The sequence below is a fragment of the Leptopilina heterotoma genome, unplaced genomic scaffold (genome assembly GCF_015476425.1).
Source record: "Leptopilina heterotoma isolate Lh14 unplaced genomic scaffold, ASM1547642v1 Lhet_125, whole genome shotgun sequence".
Classification (NCBI taxonomy): Eukaryota; Metazoa; Arthropoda; class Insecta; order Hymenoptera; family Figitidae; genus Leptopilina; species Leptopilina heterotoma.
In genome coordinates, this window is record NW_025110845.1 from 1,022,854 (window position 1) to 1,038,533 (window position 15,680).

At 27.7% G+C, this 15,680-nt stretch overlaps 1 protein-coding gene across 2 annotated transcripts in view; it reads right to left on the reverse strand.

Moving 5' to 3' along the window:
- The window catches only part of LOC122512755 (CD151 antigen-like), a 410,729-nt gene that overhangs the window by 263,290 nt on the left and 131,759 nt on the right, over positions 1-15,680 (reverse strand). Inside the window, exon 3 of one of the 2 annotated variants that reach the window (XM_043628791.1) lies at positions 5,069-5,242. The exons of the other annotated variant lie outside the window; for it this stretch is intronic. The gene's annotated coding sequence lies outside the window, so the exon portion shown is untranslated. The remainder of the gene's footprint in view (positions 1-5,068; positions 5,243-15,680) is intronic. 2 annotated transcript variants of the gene reach the window in all.

A 15,680-nucleotide genomic window follows, 5' to 3' on the forward strand; every position in this document is an offset into this window, starting at 1 on the left:
CTCATTTTGCGCCAACGAAAATGTTACTGACTTCAGTTTTATTATTTTGAGGCATTTATAATGGAATAGTTCATATGACTTATGATGACAAGAATAACCTGAAGTATCATGCAACGCATCGTACCGAGCGAGCGTGGTTAAGTGGTTAGGTTATCGGTTTACGAATGTTAGGGTCGTGCGTTCAACTCCCAACGTGTGGGGATTTTTTCTCTGTTAGTATATAGGAATTAAGTATTATAAATTACATGATAAAAAAAGTAGGTAAAAAAAAGTTGAAATAATGAATCTCAATAATAATAAATAAGAATAAATAATTTTTTTTAAATAGTTAATTAAACTGTTCCTTTTATTGAGCCTAACTAGATTCTCTAGGTAGAACTAGGATAGAAGAGCGTGACGTTTCAACCTAGGGCCTACAAGGATAAACAAGCTAGGACCAAGTTAATAAAGGGGAAATCTAGGTAGAACCAATAAAGGGCCATTAGAAAATTTCCACACGGGTTAATTTATTTAGGTATTAATTGAATATTTATGATTCGAAATATCTGTCTTTTTCGACCTTGTATCTGATGATTATCGAATTTTAATTGTATTTATGTTGAAAATTTATGAAAAAATTAATTTTGCGGTTATTTTCCCTGCATTTATTATTATTAATTATAAAATGACTTACTTCAGTTCGTTCATTTGTTCTCGAAAATGCACGTAAACAATTTCAAATTTTGTAAAAAGAAATATTTAGAAAAAAAATTCTCCTGAATGTCAGGATGGTTTAGCCCGCTTGAAAATTATGGGATTTTTTCTTCATATTGATGAGAATTTATGGTAAAAATTAGAAAAAATGTGGGGTTTTTGAGAAAATCGACATAATTTTTTTTTAAAAACTATCTTTTATGTCGTTAATTTTGAATTTTTTTTCCAAATTGGATTTTGAAGAGGACTAGCCCATCTACAAGTTTCAAGAAAAAATTTTTTATTATACTCATTAGAAAAAAAATACAAGCGAAACCATTTTTTTTCAATGTTTTTTCGAGTTTCACCACTGAAACTTTAAATATGCATAACTTCTTTCAAAATAGTTTTTATGAAAAATAAAAAATACGGGTCCCTTATTTTTCATGTAGAATAAAATATTTTAGGGTGCGTTCATAAATGATGTCACGCAATTTTTCGGGATTTTAGACCCTCCCCCCCTCCCCCTGTAACGCAATTTCATGAAATTTCACATTTAAAAATTCATTGTGTCAAGTTTATTTAAACCCTATCAGCAGTTAAATCCATGACTTGAAGTTGGTCAGTCTGCCTGATTTGAAATGGATTCAGCCTATTACAAATTAATAATCTTCAAATCTTCATTACATCCAAAATATTTTTAAAAATTCCAAATTTCACTAAATATTGAGTTTGTCTAAAAGGAATAAATAATTTGTTTGGCACTTTTGATAAATGTGTATGAAATTTAAAACTTCTACTTTTTTGCTCAAAAAAATGTAAAGATCAACTCCAATATTTTTCGCTGTATTTTTTCTGTAATATACAGGTGAAAATAAATAAAGAACCAATTTTCATCTTTCAGATAAAAAACTGTGGGCGCTAGGGTGAAAAACACGCTTTTTTGACGAAATTTTTAAAAATTTTGAGTTTTTCGCTGAAAAAAATATGAAGATAAAATCCAATCATGTTCAGTGTATTTTTCCTGACATCTACACACGAAAATACATAAAATAAGCAAAACTGTAGTCCAATAGGCCAAGAATTGTAAAAACCAAGGGTACACACTTTTTTCTAAATGAAAAAAAATTTCTAGTTTTTTGCAAAAAAATATGAAGATGAACTCCAATAATTTTATCTGTATTTTTCCTGTAATCTACACGTGAAAATAAATAAAAAATGCCCAACGCTAGTCCATAAGATTAAGAGTTGAGACAACTAGCATATAGGTATAATTGAGGGCCTGCATACAACAACAACCGCTGCGCTTGGTTGTTGGGGATAATACCAGCCAGACAGCAGTGAGAGCCTCTGGACCGTTCACTGCTACCTGACTGGTACTATCCCCTACAACCAAGCGCAGCGTTTGTTATTGTATGCAGGCCCTCAATTATTATCAAAAATTGAAAAAAAATTTTAGGTTTTCGCTCAAAACGCAATGAAGATCAATAATTCTAATCATTTCCACTATATTTTTCCTGTAATGTACACATGAAAATACAAAAGTGTACCAATTTTCAGCTCTCTAGATAAAATTGAATTACTTATGAAGATTATTACAAAAAATGTTTAAATAATTAAATTCTATTTGGAAATTTTATGAAAATAGTAGATTTTGAAAATCATTGAATTGCAAAAAGTTTTTAAAAATAATTAAATTTTTCAAAGAATTCTATTCAAATTTTTGAGAATAATTGAATGCCTGTGTGGCATTTTATTAAATTTTGAAAATAATTGAATTCCTAAAAAGCATTCTATCATTTATGAAAATAATTGAATTCTTGCGAATGATTTTATAAGAATTTTTTTAAATAATTGAATTTCCTAGAAGAAATTTATTACTTTTAAAAATAATTGAATTCGTGTGATGAATATTGTTATTTGTGAAAATAATTGATTTCTTGTTTAGAATTTTATTAAAAATTTGTTTGAAAATTTGAATTCTTATGAAAAATGTTATTATTAGTGAAAGTAATTGAGTTCCTGTGGAAATTTTATTATTTATGAAAATAATTGAATTTTAGATGAATTTTATAAATTTTTTTTTTAATAATTGAATTCTTTTGTGAAATTTTATGAAAATACTAGATATTGAAAATAATTTAATTTCAAATATTTTTTGAAAATAATTGAATGTTTTCAAAGAATTTGATTTTAATTTTTGAGAATAGTTTTTTCATTTCTAAAAATTAGCGAATTTAAAGTAGTGAAAATTCTGGAAAAAAACAGAATAGTAGCTTTTAGTGGCTGAAATTTAAAAAAAAAACCAAATAGTAGCATAACGTCAAAAAAGGAGTAAATAGTAGGTTTTAGTAGATGAGTGCGAAGCCTGTGATTCATAAATAAATTATTACTTTGCTGTTAAATTAGATTCAAAATTAGTAAATGATCTAGACAGTGACAAGTGTTCTATACAATAAGTAACGATTACTGGTAATCAATGAAAAAAAAATAGTGTGGAAAATATAAAAATATATTGAAAAGGTACCTTTCAGAACTTTTTTTTTAATGAAAAGTCTTTCATATCATTTATGACGGATTGAGGGTATTAAAGTGTAGGCGGTTCTTGTTTCTTGTTCATTTATATCAATCGTATGATCGATCGAGACTTCGCGTTCAAAACTCGTTTTATTAATATTACTTTATTCAAAGTGCTCTCTCCCGGTAGGAATGACAAAGGGAGAAAACAACAAGCACATAAAGCCGAATGAAAAATCAACCATTTAAAACATTACAGAAATTTTTATACCTAATCATATTCAATCGATAATTCCCCCATACCTATTATTTGGTTTCATACCCCTTTTTTATTTTGGTTTAAGACCATGCTTGACTTTGACATTTTATTTTTTCAAACTAATGTCTTCCATAATTTTACTTCTAAACATAGTTTTTCATTTTATAATTTTTAAATAGAGAAGTTTAAATTTTAATTTTTCAAAAAAATTTCGAGTTTTATTTAAAAAAATAAAAAAAACTAATTAATTGTTTTAATTTTGTATTACAATTTTTCTATTTTTCAAAAACAATTGAAATTTTAGAAAGTTAAAATTTAATTAAAGTTAATTAAATATTAAAAAAGAAAAAAATTTTAATGCGATGATGCGATTATAAATTACGATGATCGTTTAAACAATTATTAATTAAATTATTTAATATCTAATTTTTCCTACTGCAGTACTTGAAACATTTATAAACTTGTTTAAGAGTGAGGTAAGGTATGACAATTTTTTTTGTCTGTTTAAACATTTTTTACAATGTATTTGAATATATTTTGAACTTATTGAACAACTAGTTTAATAAATTCTTTTTTCTTTCTTCACTATAAATGTCGTATTTCTTATTCAAGTAAAGTTGACTTTGTTAATGAAATTGACACTTTTATTTATCTTATGTAAAAGCCAATTCATTTTTTTAATTTTTACCTTATTCAAAAAAACTATTACAGGGTTGCTACAAAAATTTAATTTTGTTTTTCCCTGACTTTTCCCTGATTTCCAGACAAAGTTTTGTCTTTTTCCCTGACCCTAATGAATATTCTGATACACTCTAAAAATAACTAGATACTTAAAAAAATGTTCTATTACATTTATTTACGAATTTCTCTAATTGTAAAGTTATTCGAAAACAACAATAACTTCTTTTTTAAATAAATATTTAATCATTAGGTATTATTTTTCCATAGGAATTAAGATTTTTAAAAATGTCAAATTTAAACGTTTTAAATAAAACATGAAGATATCGAGCGCTCTAAGTCTTCGACTCGGAGTGATCGATTTCATCATATTTTATAATAATTAAATATGACATTCAATTATTATTTTTTATAATTTTTAACTCAAATTTTTCTTTAAATTATTTTTAATAATATTCAAATCCATCTGTTTACAATTCAATTTTACACGATATTTCTTTTATTCGGAAATAATTAAATTAATTATATATTAGAAAATAAAAACATAAAATAATTTTCGACGAATTTTAATAATATTTTTAAGATTAATTACATTTTTTCTAGGAATTCGATTAAAATTGAATTAAAAATAATTGAAATTCAGCTAAAAAATAATATTGAATTCCTAAAAATAATTTTATTTATTACGAAAATAAATTGAATCTCTGTAAAAAATTGTATAGTTTATGAAAATAATGTAATTATTACAAAGAAATTTATAACAAGTTTGTAAACTTTAGAGAGAGAAAAAAATAAAAGAGAAAGAGGTTAAAAATTAGGATGAAATTTAAATAATTACAAAATATGAAACCAGGAAAATAATTTCTTGGCTTTAAAAAAAACTTTTTTCATCTCTAGTCAGTATAAAATGAATATTGAATTTGAGCAGGATATTCAACGTACCTGTTGATCGTCTCGGCAATTTTGTTAAGCTCGCAATCACATGTTCTCACACGTATTTAATTCCTCTTCGTCTATATCTAGGGCGATTATAAATGTCTATTTTCGTCCGATAATAAAAATCGGTTCATTGAATTGAATTACATATCCATCGAATTTTAAAAGCTGCTTTCCCACCTATTGGAAATTAGTTTTATTTTATTTAAGCGTCTTCAAAAAATTAAAATTTTCATTCTTAAAACTTAATTTTCTAAAAAGAAATTTGAATTTTTGTAAATTGAAAATCTATTTTTTTAAATTTAATTTATCTAATTTTTTAAATTGGCAAAATTCTATTTGTAAGAATAAATCTTCATTTTAAAAATAAAATAGCTATAAAAATTTCCCCAACAAAATGAAATTTCAATTTTCAAAACTTAAAATTAAATGTCTTGTGCGTTTAATATGTAAATTGCAAAGTTCTATGACGTTTTCGCAGAGAAATGCAATAAGTCTCAGAAACTATTTTACTCGAATACTGACGGTTCGGTATTCTCGAAGTTGACGAGTGTTCCAAGTGTCTGTGCAAGTTCTCAAGGCGGCGGAAAATTATGACTTATGAATGTTAAACTGGATTTGGGACGCGTTGTTCCGGAAGTGGGCGTCTTAACCTTTCGGGCGGGATGAACGAGTAGAGACTTCAAGTCACGAAAGGGGATTGAAATTTTAATTTATAATTTTCCGTGGGTTCTTCTATATTTTCTCGATGCTCTTTTTCACTCAGGAGGCGTCTTCATTGGTGTTAGAGAGAATATACAATTAATTGTTTCATTTTTATAAAAAAAAAATTATTGGTCAAGATTTTTGTTCGAAAACAATACTTTGTTATAAACCCTACTATTTTTTATCAAAGGCTTGACAACAAAAGTTTTATAGGCGCGCATTTTTTTTTTAAGTGAAAGACGTGACACGACAATTCTATTTCATAGGGAATTTTCACTGCAATTGACAACGTGGTCGACATTCATGTTCTCTGGTAACGGCAATAACAGCAAGGACAATCCCAAGAGAAACCGTACAATAAACTTCGTCTCTGTATTATTTTGTTTCTACTGTGCTGTACTCGAGTGAAGCAAAATGCACTTCCAGTCCAAAAATGAACTCGGATTGTTTAATAACCGTTCCTTCAAATCAAAGAGCTTTAAACTGGAATTGAAAATTGTGTACAACATGAATGTAACCGTACATCCGAAATATCCTCTATTATTTTCCCTCAAGTATCAAAACTTTTTCAAATAATTTTAACATTATTTGTATTCTATTAATTAATTTCATCTTCATAAATATTTTATTTTCAAACAAATGAAATAGACTATTCAATTTAAAGCAGGAAAAAAAATTATTTAGGTAATTCCAGAGGAAAGTTAAGAAAGAAAGACAAAACTGAAAATTAAAAGAGGAAATGTAATAAAATAAAAAGATAATAAAGAAGAGTCCGCCAATAAACCGATTAAATGAACAGTAGGACAAGTGTCACGTAAACAGAGGGCTTTGAAGCCACTTCAATGTGTTGTGATCAAATTTACTCGTATACTGTGTGAAAGTAGAGTGTAAGCTATAAATGCATTTATGTCTCCTACATAAAGATGCATGTGCTAGAAATGGTGGAAAGCGGAAAATATCCGGAGAACAATATCAAAAACCTTTAAAAGCATACGGCTGATGTGTATGTTCCATTAAATAGCAGTTATACTACACTTCCTATTACTGTATTCATCACACGAAAAATAAGCACTAAAATTACTCTAATAAAGAATTTTAACAATTGTCAAAATTAATCTACTTTCTTCATCATTCAAAATTGAATAAAAAAAGCAACATTAATCCAGGGTTGACACAAAAAATTAATTTTATTGTTTTTCCCTCACTTTTCCCTGATTTCCAGATTTTTTCCTGACTGATTTTGACTTTTTTCCTGACCATAAAGAATATTTTGATTCACTCTAAAAAATATTAGATACTAAAAAAAACATTCTATTACATTTACTTACAAATTTCTTTAATTGTAACATCATTCACAAACATCAATAACTTCATTTTTAAATAAGTATTTAATTATTATTTTTCCATAGGAATTAAAATTCTTCAAAACATTCAAATTCAAACATTTTTAAAATACAACATCTTATAAGAACATTATTATAAAAAATAAAGATATAAATCACTCCGAGTCTTCGATTCGGAGTAATTCATATCTTCATGTTTTATAAAAATTTAGATTTCCATAAAATTTTTCAAAAGAAAATTAAATTATTTACAAAAATTATAATAAAATTCAATTATTTTCATAAATAATAAAATTCTTCACTGGGTATCAATTATTATTAATACAATTTTAAATAAACTATAAAAATAAAATTATCTTCAAAAATTTTTTGCAAGAATTAAATTACATTTCACAAAAAATGAAATCCTTCGCTGAAATTCAAAAATTTTCAAAATTTACTATTTTAATAAAAGTTCTCAAAAGAATTTAGTTCTTTAAATAAAATGTAATAAAATTCGTTGCGGGAGTCCAATTATTTTTACAGATAATAAAATTTTTCACATAAATTCAATTTAAAAAAAAAAATTTTAATAAATTTCGTTATAAGAATTCCATTATTTTCATAAAGTATAAAATTTTTCTGAGGGTTTCAATTATTTTTAATAAATTTAAAATAAAATCCTAGAAGAATTTAATTATTTTCAAGAATTTTATTAAAATTCTTCAAAAGAATTTAATTATTAATTATTTTTAAAAATTGATGCTATAATGCTTTTAATATATTCATTAATATTCAGTTTTAAATCAATTTTTATTGGAAAATTCTACGAGAATTCAATTATTTAAAGACAAAAATAAATAATTTACTGAATAAATGAATGGTTTTCTAAATTTAATTATAATGAAAAATTTTATCAACCTAATTGAATTTTTTCGAGGAATTTTAATGAAATTTTCAAGAATGATTAAATTTTTCGAGGAATTCGATTAAAATTGTATTGAAAATAATTGAAATTCTATGATGAGTTTTATTATTCATGAAAATAATTGAATTTTTGTAAAAAATGATATTATTTATAGAGTTTATAAAAAAATTTGTAAATATGTAGTTGAATTCCTGTAAAATTTTTATTATTTATGAAAATAATTTAATGTTTGCTTAGAATTTTATTTTTAAATAATTGAATTCTTTTGAAAAATTTTATTAAAATAGTAGATGTTGAAAATCATTGAATTGAGGAAAATTTTTTGAAAATAATTGAAATTTTGCAAAGAATTTTATTAAAATTTTTGAAAATATAAATGAAATTCAGAGAAGAATTTTATTATTTTTAAAGATAATTGAATTTTGACGAGAATTTTTTTTCAGTTTTGAACATAATTGAATTTTTGCGAAAAATTTTATTACTTTTGAAAATAATTTAATTTCTGCAGTCATTTGTAACTTTTTTCTGTCTTTTCCCTGAATTCCCTGACCTGTGACAACCCTGTAATCACATATATAGATGAAACAAAATAAATAGAAAAGCAAAAAAATTTTTCCACAGTAGAAAAAATATATTATTTTTTAATATTTTAATTTTAACTGTAAATTTTTTCCTTTCAAAAGTAAAGCAATTTTCTTTCATTTAAAATAAAAAAAAACAATCCTGAAATAAATAAAAACAGTTTCGAAATATAAATATAAAAACAAATTCTCTTTAGATTTACGTGCAACTATATGGCATTTCAATCGAAAAAAACGTATATTTTTATTGAATAGAATAAAATTTAATTTCCTGTAAGTGATGAGAAAAAGCAGGAATAAGCGGATTATATAAAAAAAAATATCAGAAACATTGAGAAAAAAGAATTACGTGATTAATAAAAATACTCAAAAAGTATACAATGCGTTTTTTTACAAAAAAGATCTTTTATTTAAATATTTATTTCTTCATATATTTTTTAACATATTATATTTTTCACTTTATACTTCACAAATTTAAGTAGTTCTTTTTAAAATTTAACAAAATATTAAATCTAGGGGGTCGATTACGTAACTTATTCCGTATTCTACATTCCGAATTCCGCATTTAAAATTCCACATTTCAAATTCCTCATGTCGGATTCCACATTTCGGATTCCAAAATTCAAATTTCATATTCCAGATTCCACATTCAAATATTGCTTGGAAATATTTTTCACATTTAGGTATATTTCACTCAAAAGGAAACTGCCTTGTTTTATTGTTGTACTTTTAGCATTAACTCAAAATAAGAAGTCTAGTTTCATATTTGTTGAAAATCAAATTGAGTCAAGTTTCTACTCCATTTGGGTCAAGATTTTTTACTGTAAGATAGTAGATTTCAAAATTTTAGAAACAAATGACAAACGATAGAATATTCAATTCAAAGAATTATTTACTATCTATTTAACCCTCTCCTTTTACTTAAAAAATTTTTAATTAAACTTTTCATTCATAGAATTTGTTATTAAACAAAACAAGTTGCAAATTTAGATGTTCATTACATGAAAATTTTGCTTCCTCTTTATAGTCAGCAAAAATATTTGCTTCCTTGTGGAAGAAGCATTAATATTAAAAGTATAATTTATTAACTAATTCTTGATGCAAAAATTTTTAGTAAAAAAGTGAATTTTTCAGCTTTAATTGTGATTAATTCTATTAATTACTAATCAAATATGTAATTTATGATGCAAAGAATATAAGATTTTATTATTAACTTTAAACATCAATATTCAAAATAAAAAACTTTTTTGAAAAAATGAATTTTTTTATCAAAGTAAAAAAAAAGTTTTTCTACACTGAGAAAAAAGAGGGCGCGTTACAGCACATTTTCGATTCATGTTGCGCGACCCAACCCTGAATTCTTCTACACATTTTCTGGGGCGTGCAGCACGCCCCAAAGAGCGTGTAAAGTCCAACGCACAATAGGTTCGCGAAAGTCGTTCGCGAACGAGACGCATGAGATAGACAAGGACACAAATATATCTCTGTCCTTTTCTAACTCATGCTTTGCGTTCGCGAACGACTTTCGCGAATCTATTGTGCTTAGACCTTAATACGCTTCAAATACAGCTCGCCTCGACTCAGGGGTCCGCTGCACGCCCCAGAAAAGTGTCTAGCAGAACACAGGGTTGAGTCGCGCAACATGAATCGAAAATGTGCTGCAACGCGCCCTCTTTTTTCTCAGTGTAAAGATTTTTAAAAATCCTTTTGTCAGTTTTGAGATATTTATATGATAAAGATAAGTTGCAATTTTTGTCAAAATTCGTTAAAATCACTTTGAGTTATAATGTTTACAAAAAAGGCATCCACACACACACACATAAATCCGGACATTTGTTCAGGATCTCATATATAATATATTCCTATATAGAGAAAAATTAGTTTAAACCATTTTTAAAATTTTTATAAATTTATCGACTGAAAGCTTCCTTTACGAGGAAACAGTATTAAATGAGTAGAAATTTCAAATTCCAGAATTCCAATTTTACCGAATTTTTAATGTCAAAAATGGTCACATTTACATGATTTTAAAATTAATTAAATGTCATTTTAATTAAATTGCAAATATCCGAAATATTTTACCTCTAATTTTAAAAACCCACAAATCAAATACTTTTTTAAATAGTTTGGAGTAGTAAAAAAATTGTATAAAATTCTGCCAATTTTAAATTATTTTAAATATAAACTGCAATAACTAACATTCTTTTAAATACCATTTATGTGAATTAAAATTTGCTAAACATTCCATCAACTGAGAATACTGCTAAATAAAAGATTTTTTAACTTAAAATTCTGTTAGATTTAGATATAAATTTAAATTAATTTTAATTCGCTCAAATAACAATCTTTGTGAAGTGAAAGTAAAACTTTTGAAAATTTTTACCCTTTTTAAAGCTTATTCATGAGCCTTTTCAAGGATATTTGAGTGGTAGAAATTAAAGTCGCTAATTACAAATTTGAAAGATGATTTAAGAAAGAAGAAGTTTATTACATGGAGGTTTCGGGAAATTCTTATTAAGAATCTGAAGGTACGCTTAAAAATACATTGCAGAAATTACGGCAACACTGAGAAAATATGCCCGTGTAGAAATTTCGCTGGGGCCCTGATCAGGGCCGGATAGGGCCGACCTATTAGGGAATGAAACGCCGCGCCCGATGTGGCCCTGATCAGGAAATCCACATTTTCTTGTCGCCCCGATCTGGCCCTGATCGGGCGCGGCGTTTCATTCCTTACTATGGCCCTAGTAGGGCAATTTCTACACGGGTGGTTTTAATTTTTTGAGATGCTATGGAGGTAGAAAATCTATAGGTACAAATAAACTGCGTACAGGGGGGAAATACAGAAACGATAGCATTAAAAGAAACTTCACTTAAACTATTTCCGAGAATATTTTCTTTTTGTGATATATTTTGATTACCACTTTTATAAATTGTTTAATTTCTATGAGCGACGAAGTAATGTAAACTTGTAATAATTACTAATTTTCGTATGTGACAAAATGATTATGGTACATATATATATAATAAATATTGTAGAATACAATTGAGATAAATATAGAAGGGCAATTGGTCTCTGTGTGGTTTTCCATCGTTCGGGGTTTAGCCCAATGACCTCAAAAAGATATTTCAAGCAAATAATAGCAGAGGCTTGCCGCAACGATCGACCACATTTTGCCATTTTCACTCGTTTCCTAGGATCCACACCATTAGTTTCTCCAGAATTGCAAATTATTTATCTTGTGGCCGAATGGACAATGTTCGGACCAAGTGATAGTGTGTATATAGGTAGCTTTATTTTCTCCAGCATCCGTTTTAACTACTTTTCTAAACTGCCCACTTACAATTCTAGTTAGCAACTGTTTTAACTCTATTATACGTACAACGGTTAAGCTTATTATCCAATGCATTGTTATTAGAATTTTCGAAGTGGATTTTTTTTGGGAAAGAAAGAATTCACACTAGTTTACAACTCTATTAATTGGAACTGTCGTCTATTGGTGAATGATTAAGACAATTAAATATTATTTCTATGAAAAGAATGATGGAAAAGAACAGAGAAGAGAGAAGAAACTCAAGGAAGTTGCACTGCAAGGAAAACATTCGTATGATGAAAGGAAACACGTTGTTAAGTCGACTATAATTCATTGAACGTGTGTAGAAAACGATGAGGAAATACCGCAGTCGTCAACTTTTACTTAACGAACTTGCCATTTGCTAAGCAATTAGACCAACAACTTTGAACGATCTGTCAACATACCCTGTAAAGAGGTACTGTTACATGTCATTTATTTTTCACCAAGGCCGTTACGGGCAAATATTGACCTGAAAAATACTTTCACACTTTTTTAAAATTTCTTTTCTTCTAGAATGGCATTTCCAATGATATAAAATTTGAATAAGCTGTTCATTGTAAAACTTGACAATTTCGCAATTTTTGGTTCAAAATTAAAATTAGTTGTAATTAAGGAAAAGGTTTAAAAAACAGAAAGTAGAATTTTGTTACTGAGAGCGATTCCAAACAACAAGATGGGTTTTAACAAAAGGAGTACCAGAGTCTGCTCATGTGAGCAGACCGAAACGGGAAATCACACCGTTAGCCCTAAGATTAGTGTTTATAGGCACTTGTCGAATTGTGGGAGTGACATACTTCTTGTAGTACCACAGATCATCGTAGAGAAAAAAGAAAGTCGACGAGGAGGAAGTTTACATCAAGCCTTATAAGGTTACTTGCAGAATGAGTGCTGTTAGCGTGGTGTCATCAAAGTTGGACACGGACGCCTTTAACGAAGATCGTCTAAGCTGTGTCAAATTAAGACTGAAGATTGCAATACCATAAGCAATATAGAAGCAGAAGTTTAGAAGATAATGAGACTTTCACTATTCCATTTCATTTGAACTTCAGTTCAAAGGAATATGAATTAAATGATGAAAGACAGATTGAAGAAGAGGGAGCGTTTAACCAATAAGCGAAGGCACCCGAAAGCAGATGAAAAGGATGACCTTACTTATAGAAGCATCAGTTGGTGTAAAACACACGATAGCCATATAGGATAGGAGCAAATCCTATCAAAAAAGAGACTTCTTGATTAAGAATTAAATGATCATTAATTATTATATTAATTAATCCACGAAACACATTAATAAAGTTTCAAAGATTAACAAAGATTAACATCCGCAAATTGGATTATCTTACACAGGAGGAGAAGCTTCAAGAAATTCTTAGGAAGCCCGAAAACAATGGTGACGGTATCATGACTCAAGCGTTAAGAGCAACTACGAAGACTCGTAGTTGCCAAACAAACAGAAACACATCGATTAAAGCAATTACAGAGCATAAAAATTAGTTTTGTGTATTGCAATTTCCCAGATTGCAACAAGAGCTAAAGCACTTTTTTTTCTCCTTCTATCGTAACAAAATAATTGATATTGAAAAACGTTTTCAAATTTCCCATAAATTATCATAAATGTCTAAATTTATAACCCCATTAAAAATTTATATCCACCATTATGACAGTTGACTGGTTTTGCACTAAAGCACAAAATGAATTATTATCATTAATTTGAATGTTATTTAGGAGCATTGATATATAAAATTTTATATACTCATTAATATGATAATATCCGAAATACATATAAAGTAACAATAATAGTAATCGATAAGAATAAAAAGCATCCCGAATTTGCAAAAAACTAAAAGCCGAACTGATCCAAAGTTTGCACATTCAACAGTAAACATTTACAATTATTTAAACTTTAAAACAGTAAAATTAAACTGCATTTGGAGTAAACATTAGGTTCAACAAACATTCGAAATCGAATGCATTTAACTTTCTACAAAATTACAAACATGGAATTTAACATTCGCATTACTGTTTTGATTTTAAGTATTTGATGAAAGTACAATTTAATCATTTGCAAAATGAATTTATTGGAAATAATTTGCTATGACATTTAGAATATTTTTCTAGAAATGACAATTGAAATTAATTTTGAAGAATTCGTGGATTTAATCACAAAAAGGAAAGTTGAATTACTTATTCAAGTTGCTCGTGAAAACAGGGTAATATGAAAATCTGGCAATCCAAACCACAAAAGTCGTTTCGATCACGACTATCCGTTCCACAAGTAGCCAATAAGGAGATAACTATGTTACGTGATCTTCCTCAGGCAAATTTTCAAAGCGAGAGCTCGAAGAAGCCTTTGGGGTTTAATCCAGTTACCTGGGCGTCATCTTGCAACCAAGACGCTTCGGTTTCCTTCGACCATGGGAGAATCCTATTAAAGAGACACTCGCGGATGAACTTGTAGTATCAGCAGGAAGATAATCTTATACTCACAAGAAAACAAAACACGGATTTAATCTGCAAAATCTACAAAAATCGATTTTGAAAGGATTATCTCTCTTTAATTTTTTTCCTTTCCCGATTGGCAATCAAGTACAGTAGCTGCTTTCTCATATGAAATGCTTTTAACAGAAAATGTAAATACTGAGAGCGGAGAATAATTATAATTTAGGGGAAAATTTTCTTGATAATGAAAAGGAATTTCATGGAAAGTTTATATTCGAAATTCATCATAAATCCGGAAAACTGATAAGGGAATGCTCAAAGGATAATTGTATTATATATATATATATATATATATATATATATATATATATATATATATATTTTAAGGTCTCTTTAGTAAAGTTGGCACAGCTTGAATAACGACTGCACCTAGGTGCTTCCGTAAACGCGTGCTCGCTCGCAAAACTGACTGTATATAAACTCGAGGTAACCGAGTTAATTAGATCCGAAAGGAAGATAATCAACGAACTAAAGGTTTCGCTTATACTCTCGAAAGAGGCAACGAGGGGCGCCAATGTCCCGCGTGACGAACGATGCACGTGCCGCTGTTAATACACTCCACCCACTATATTTTCAGGCAACAGGATGCGTGTTATACTGTCTCGCTTAATTACGGCCGAACTGGACTTTTTTTAAAAGAAAAAAGCTCACGGCAACATTGTCGAATTAATTGAGCCCCCTTGAATTCACTAAAAGAAACGTGCGAAACCAAGTATCACTTTTCACCTTCTATATTCAAGTTTGTTAAATAGTACTTCAGTTCTGTTACCATACAAATTGTTTATTAAATATATATTAATATTGCCACAAAAACTTCATTTCCTTTTTCCCTACTTTCAATAAATTTTTACTTTTTCACTGATCCCTATTTAAAAAAAAGTCCAAGAGGATTTTTTAATTTTAAAAAGAGATAATTTTTAGAAGCAAAAGTTTGATTTACAACTTTTTAAGTGTGTCTTCTTATTCAAAAAATGAAATTAGATATACTGTTGTCAACTTTCCTTTATCATTTTCAAAAATTTCAGAAACATTTTAAAAATATTCAATTATTTTTAATCGAATTCTTGAAAATTTCAATTATTTAAAAAACTTTTCATTACTTGTTTATGAAAACTCAAGAATTTATGTTACTGAAATTAGCGTCGATACTGAATTCGGGTTCGAATTCAGCGACCCATAAAACATATAGAAAACATGGTCAGATCAATACTTCCTTTAAAAAAAATTTTGTGG